The sequence below is a fragment of the Panthera uncia genome (genome assembly GCF_023721935.1).
Source record: "Panthera uncia isolate 11264 chromosome A1 unlocalized genomic scaffold, Puncia_PCG_1.0 HiC_scaffold_17, whole genome shotgun sequence".
Lineage (NCBI taxonomy): Eukaryota > Metazoa > Chordata > Mammalia > Carnivora > Felidae > Panthera > Panthera uncia.
In genome coordinates this window covers 321,491-328,585 of record NW_026057577.1, presented here as the reverse complement: position 1 = coordinate 328,585, position 7,095 = coordinate 321,491, and the positions used below count along the sequence as shown (strand labels likewise).

Sequence of the window (7,095 nt, the reverse complement as noted above, 5' to 3'; positions counted from 1 at the left end):
GTATCTGAGTGTGGTTTTGATTTGTATTTCCCTGATAAGGAGCGACGTTGAACATCTTTTCATGTGCCTGTTGGCCATCCGGATGTCTTCTTTAGAGAAGTGTCTATTCATGTTTTCTGCCCATTTCTTCACTGGGTTATTTGTTTTTCGGGTGTGGAGTTTGATGAGCTCTTTATAGATTTTGGATACTAGCCCTTTGTCCGATATGACATTTGCAAATATCTTTTCCCATTCCGTTGGTTGCCTTTTAGTTTTGTTGGTTGTTTCCTTTGCTGTGCAGAAGCTTTTTATCTTCATAAGGTCCCAGTAATTCACTTTTGCTTTTAATTCCCTTGCCTTTGGGGATGTGCCGAGTAAGAGATTGCTACGGCTGAGGTCAGAGAGGTCTTTTCCTGCTTTCTCCTCTTAAGGTTTTGATGGTTTCCTGTCTCACATTCAGGTCCTTTATCCATTTTGAGTTTATTTTTGTGAATGGTGTGAGAAAGTGGTCTAGTTTCAACCTTCTGCATGTTGCTGTCCAGTTATCCCAGCACCATTTGTTAAAGAGACTGTCTTTTTTCCATTGGATGTTCTTTCCTGCTTTGTCAAAGATGAGTTGGCCATACGTTTGTGGGTCTAGTTCTGGAGTTTCTATTCTATTCCATTGGTCTATGTGTCTGTTTTTATGCCGATACCATGCTGTCTTGATGATGACAGCTTTGTAGTAGAGGCTAAAGTCTGGGATTGTGATGCCTCCTGCTTTGATCTTCTTCTTCAAAATTACTTTGGCTATTCGGGGCCTTTTGTGGTTCCATATGAATTTTAGGATTGCTTGTTCTAGTTTCGAGAAGAATGCTGGTGCAATTTTGATTGGGATTGCATTGAATGTGTAGATAGCTTTGGGTAGTATTGACATTTTGACAATATTTATTCTTCCAATCCATGAGCAGGGAATGTCTTTCCATTTCTTTATATCTTCTTCAATTACCTGCATAAGCTTTCTATAGTTTTCAGCATACAGATCTTGTACATCTTTGGTTAGATTTATTCCTAGGTATTTTATGCTTCTTGGTGCAATTGTGAATGGGATCAGTTTCTTCATTTGTCTTTCTGTTGCTTCATTGTTAGTGTATAAGAATGCAACTGATTTCTGCACATTGATTTTGTATCCTGCAACTTTGCTGAATTCATGTATCAGTTCTAGCAGACTTCTGGTGGAGTCTATCGGATTTTCCATGTATAATATCATGTCATCTGCAAAAAGCGAAAGCTTGACTTCATCTTTGCCAATTTTGATGCCTTTGATTTCCTTTTGTTGTCTGATTGTTGATGCTAGAACTTCCAGCACTATATTAAACAACAGCGGTGAGAGTGGGCATCCCTGTCGTGTTCCTGATCTCAGGGAAAAAGCTCTCAGTTTTTCCCCGTTGAGGATGATGTTAGCTGTGGGCTTTTCATAAATGGCCTTTATGATCTTTAAGTATGTTCCTTCTATCCCGACTTTCTCAAGGGTTTTTATTAAGAAAGGGTGCTGGATTTTGTCAAAGGCCTTTTCTGCATCGATTGACAGGATCATATGGTTCTTCTCTTTTTTTTTTGTTAATGTGATGTATCACGTTGATCGATTTGCGAATGTTGAACCAGCCCTGCATCCCAGGAATGAATCCCACTTGAGCATGGTGAATAATTCTTTTTATATGCTCTTGAATTCGATTTGCTAGTATCTTATTGAGAATTATTGCATCCATATTCATCAGGGATATTGGCCTGTAGTTCTCTTTTTTTACTGGGTCTCTGTCTGGTTTAGGAATCAAAGTAATACTGGATTCATAGAATGAGTCTGGAAGTTTTCCTTCCCTTTCTATTTCTTGGAATAGCTTGAGAAGGATAGGTATTATCTCTGCTTTAAATGTCTGGTAGAACTCCCCTGGGAAGCCATCTGGTCCTGGACTCTTATTTGTTGGGAGATTTTTGATAACCAATTCAATTTCTTCGCTGGTTATGGGTCTGTTCAAGCTTTCTATTTCCTCCTGATTGAGTTTTGGAAGAGTGTGGGTGTTTAGGAATTTGTCCATTTCTTCCAGGTTGTCCAATTTGTTGGCATATAATTTTTCATAGTATTCCCTGATAATTGTTTGTATCTCTGAGGGATTGGTTGTAATCATTCCATTTTCATTCATGATTTTATCTATTTGGGTCATCTCCCTTTTCTTTTTGAGAAGCCTGGCTAGAGGTTTGTCAATTTTGTTTATTTTTTCAAAAAACCAACTCTTGGTTTCGTTGATCTGCTCTATAGTTTTTTTAGATTCTATATTGTTTATTTCTGCTCTGATCTTTATTATTTCTCTTCTTCTGCTGGGTTTAGGCTGCCTTTGCTGTTCTGCTTCTATTTCCTTTAGGTGTGCTGTTAGATTTTGTATTTGGGATTTTTCTTGTTTCTTGAGATAGGCCTGGATTGCAATGTATTTTCCTCTCAGGACTGCCTTCGCTGCATCCCAAAGCGTTTGGATTGTTGTATTTTCATTTTCGTTTGTTTCCATATATTTTTTAATTTCTTCTCTAATTGCCTGGTTGACCCACTCATTCATTAGTAGGGTGTTCTTTAACCTCCATGCTTTTGGAGGTTTTCCAAATTTTTCCTGTGGTTGATTTCAAGCTTCATAGCATTGTGGTCTGAAAGTATGCATGGCATAATTTCAATTCTTGTAAACTTATGAAGGGCTGTTTTGTGACCCAGTATATGATCTATCTTGGAGAATGTTCCATGTGCACTCGAGAAGAAAGTATATTCTGTTGCTTTGGGGTGCAGAGTTCTAAATACATCTGTCAAGTACATCTGATCCAATGTATCATTCAGGGCCCTTGTTTCTTTATTGACTGTGTGTCTAGATGATCTATCCATTTCTGTAAGTGGGGTGTTAAAGTCCCCTGCAATGACCACATTCTTATCAATAAGGTTGCTTATGTTTATGAGTAATTGTTTTATATATCTGGGGGCTCCGGTATTTGGCGCATAGACATTTATAATAGTTAGCTCTTCCTGATGGATAGACCCTGTGATTATTATATAATGCCCTTCTTCATCTCTTGTTACAGCCTTTAATTTAAAGTCTAGTTTGTCTGATCTAAGTATGGCTACTCCAGCTTTCTTTTGGCTTCCAGTAGCATGATAAATAGTTCTCCATCCCCTCACTCTCAATCTAAAGGTGTCCTCAGATCTAAAATGAGTCTTTTGTAGACAGCAAATAGATGGGTCTTGTTTTTTTATCCATTCTGATACCCTATGTCTTTTAGTTGGCGCATTTAATCCATTTACATTCAGTGTTATTATAGAAAGATATGGGTTTAGAGTCATTGTGATGTCTGTATGATTTATGCTTGTAGTGATGTCTTTGGTACTTTGTCTCACAGGATCCCCCTTAGGATCTCTTGTAGGGCTGGTTTCGTGGTGACAAATTCCTTCAGTTTTTGTTTGTTTGGGAAGGCCTTTATCTCTCCTTCTATTCTAAATGACAGACTTGCTGGATAAAGGATTCTTGGCTGCATATTTTTTCTGTGCAGCACACTGTAGATATCGTGCCAAGCCTTTCTGGCCTGCCAAGTTTCAAAGGAGAGATCAGTCACGAGTCTTATAGGTCTCCCTTTATATGTTAGGGCACGTTTATCCCTTGTTGCTTTCAGAATTTTCTCTTTATCCTTGTATTTTGCCAGTTTCACTATGATATGTCGTGCAGAAGATCGATACAAGTTACGTCTGAAGGGAGTTCTCTGTGCCTCTTGGATTTCAATGCCTTTTTCCTTCCCCAGTTCAGGGAAGTTCTCAGCTATAATTTGTTCAAGTACCCCTTCAGCACCTTTCCCTCTCTCTTCCTCCTCTGGGATACCAATTATGCGTATATTATTTCTTTTTAGTGTATCACTTAGTTCTCTAATTTTCCCCTCATACTCCTGGATTTTTTTATCTCTCTTTCTTTCAGCTTCCTCTTTCTCCATAACTTTATCTTCTAGTTCACCTATTCTCTCCTCTGCCTCTTCAAGCCGAGCCGTCGTGGTTTCCATTTTGTTTTGCATTTCGTTTAAAGCGTTTTTCAGCTCCTCGTGACTGGTCCTTAGTCCCTTGATCTCTGTGGCAAGAGATTCTCTGCTGTCCTGTATACTGTTTTCAAGCCCAGCAATTAATTTTATGACTATTATTCTAAATTCACTTTCTGTTATATTATTTAAATCCTTTTTGATCAGTTCATTAGCTGTTGTCATTTCCTGGAGATTCTTCTGAGGGGAATTCTTCCGTTTGGTCATTTTGGATAGTCCCTGGAGTGGTGAGGACCTGCAGGGCACTTCCCCTGTGCTGTGGTGTATAACTGGAGTTGGTGGGCGGGGCCGCAGTCAGACCTGATGTCTGCCCCCAGCCCACCGCTGGGGCCACAGTCAGACTGGTGTGTGCCTTCTCTTCCCCTCTTCTAGGGGCGGGATTCACTGTGGGGTGGTGTGGCCCGTCTGGGCTACTTGCACACTGCCAGGCTTGTGTGGCTGGGGATCTGGGGTATTAGCTGAGGTGGGTAGGCAAGGTGCACGGGGGCTGGAGGGGCAGGCTTAGCTCGCTTCTTCTTAGGTGATCCACTTCAGGAGGGGCCCTGTGGCAGCGGGAGGGAGTCAGATCCGCTGCAGGAGGTTTGGCTCCGCAGAAGCACAGAGTTGGGTGTTTGCAGGGAGCGAGCAAGTTCCCTGGCAGGAACTGGTTCCCTTTGGGATTTTAGCTGGGGGATGGGCGGGGGAGATGGCGCTGGCGAGCGCCTTTGTTCCCCGCCAAGCTGAGCTCTGCCATCCAGGGGCTCAGCAGCTCTCCCTCCCTTTGTCCTCCAGCCTTCCCGCTTTCTGAGCAGAGCTTTTAACTTATGACCTCCCAGACGCTAAGTCGCGCTTGCTGTCGGAACACAGTCCATCCGGCCCCTCCGCTTTTGCCAGCCAGACTCGGGGGCTCTGCTTGGCCGGCAAGCCGCCCCTCCGCCCCAGCTCCCTCCCGCCAGTCTGTGGAGCGCGCACCGCCTCGCCGCCCTTCCTACCCTCTTCTGTGGGCCTCTCGTCTGCACTTGGCTCCGGAGACTCCGTTCTGCTAATCCTCTGGCGGTTTTCTGGGTTCTTTAGGCAGGTGTAGGTGGAATCTAAGTGATCAGCAGGATGCGCGGTGAGCCCAGCGTCCTCCTATGCCACCATCTTCCCATGAATAGGGATTTCTTATTTGGAACACCAGATCCTTTACACACTGGCACATTCAGATAATCCAATGCCTTCAGAAAGGAAATTATTTTGATAAATGATATATTTTAATGACATTATTTATTAATTTATATCAGTTATATTGATATAAATCCAATCAATTATCTCAATTTATTGTTGTAAACATGAATTTTACTCACTAATTTTTGGTGAGCCTCAGAAATTTTCTGCACATTTCCTGAGTAAACATTCTCTTTATTTTATTAATGGCACATTTATTTGTTCATTTCTAAAACTGTAGATAATAAGGTTGAAAAGTGGGGAATATGTCTTGGATGGTGGAATAGTTTTCAGATTGCCTCAGGTATACATAAAAACCTGAGCTGAGGAAGACAGATACCACAAATATATTAGGGACACAGGTAGAAAAAGCCTTTTTTTCTGTCTGCTCCTCTCGGAAACTTGAAAACTGTAGAAAACATGTGACTGTAAGAGCTGATGATGAAAATTAAACAGCCACCAACAATCCCTAGACCAGAGACAATGAGCACCATCTCATTGCTAAAGGTGTCAGATCAGGAGAGCTTTAGCAGAGAAGGGATATCACAAAAAAAACTGATGGATAACATTGGATTGACAGAATGGCAGCCTGAATGTATTGTCAGTGTGTACAGCAGCATGGATGAGACTACTGAGTATTAAAGCCAGAGTCATTTGTATGCAGATTTTGAGAGTTCATGATTATAGAGTATTAAAGGGGTTGGCGGATAGCCACATAATGGTCTTGGGCCATGAGAGTCAGAAACAGAAGCTCCGTATATACAAAGAAAACCACTAGGAAGACCTCAGCTTTACACCCAGCCTTTGAAATGGTGCTGCTGTCAAGTAGAGAATTGATGCATGAGTTAGGAACTGTTACAGAAATGTAGCATGCATCCAAGATGGACAGATTCCTGAGGAAGAAATACATGGGTGTGTGAAGACTCCTGTCAAGGGTGGTGACAGTAACAATGAAAGTGTTTCCCAACATCACAGAGAAGGTTATGGCATGCAAAACCTGCAGTTCCCATACCTCAGAAAACTCTGTGAGGAGAAATCCCATCATCACATTGGAATTTGTCATCTGTGGGTAACACAATATGTACCTGAAAGTAAGAAGTGAAGTCTTGAGCCCATGAAGAATCAAATTATGGAAAGATATTTCTTAACTACTTTGGTTTTGATTCCTACCTAATTCTAATATATATTGATGTCCCTAATATTTTTGAGAGAAAATTAAGTGAACCTCCTTTAGTCTACCTGATTTTATTTTTAATCCTACTGTATACTGGAGTGAAAATTACAGTCATATTGCTCATAACCAATAAGCATAAAAATTAAATGCATATTTCTACACATTTCCATTGGAAAATACAAATTGCATGGTCAAATACATACAAATATAGATACAGATTACATAAATACAGTTGCATTTGAAAGATACTATGTAAATCGTATTGTTGAACACTGGATAATTAGAATAAAATATTTTGATTGTTTTCAGTCTTATGTTTTTATTTGAGGCTACAGATGTATGGGGGGAAATGATCTTATTTTTCTTGAGCTAATCTTCTATGCATAATGGTGTCAAAATTCTCTTCTGTTACCATGACAAAATATCAATGTAATTTGAAACTTTACTTACTCTAATATCTCAAATGGAATACAGCCTCAGTAGCTGATATACTTACTTGAACTGAATCTATGCCTAATTTTTGTTACATTTTTATACTTCAAGTTATTTTTCTAGTTATTCTGCTCTGCTTTTAAAGAGAATGAATGAGCCCAGTATTATTATTTCCTTACTGCCTCTTGAACCTACCCCTAATATTCCCTCATTGTAATCTTCAATTTTCCAAG

The 7,095-nt window shown here is 40.4% G+C and overlaps 2 pseudogenes; one reads left to right on the top strand and one right to left on the bottom strand.

The window, feature by feature from the left end:
• Positions 1 to 5,485: 5,485 nt before the first annotated feature.
• LOC125935059 (olfactory receptor 14C36-like) lies at positions 5,486 to 6,319 on the bottom strand (annotated as a pseudogene).
• A 16-nt stretch (positions 6,320 to 6,335) lies between these two features.
• The window catches only part of LOC125935058 (olfactory receptor 2M3-like), a 44,571-nt pseudogene continuing 43,811 nt past the window's right edge, over positions 6,336 to 7,095 (top strand).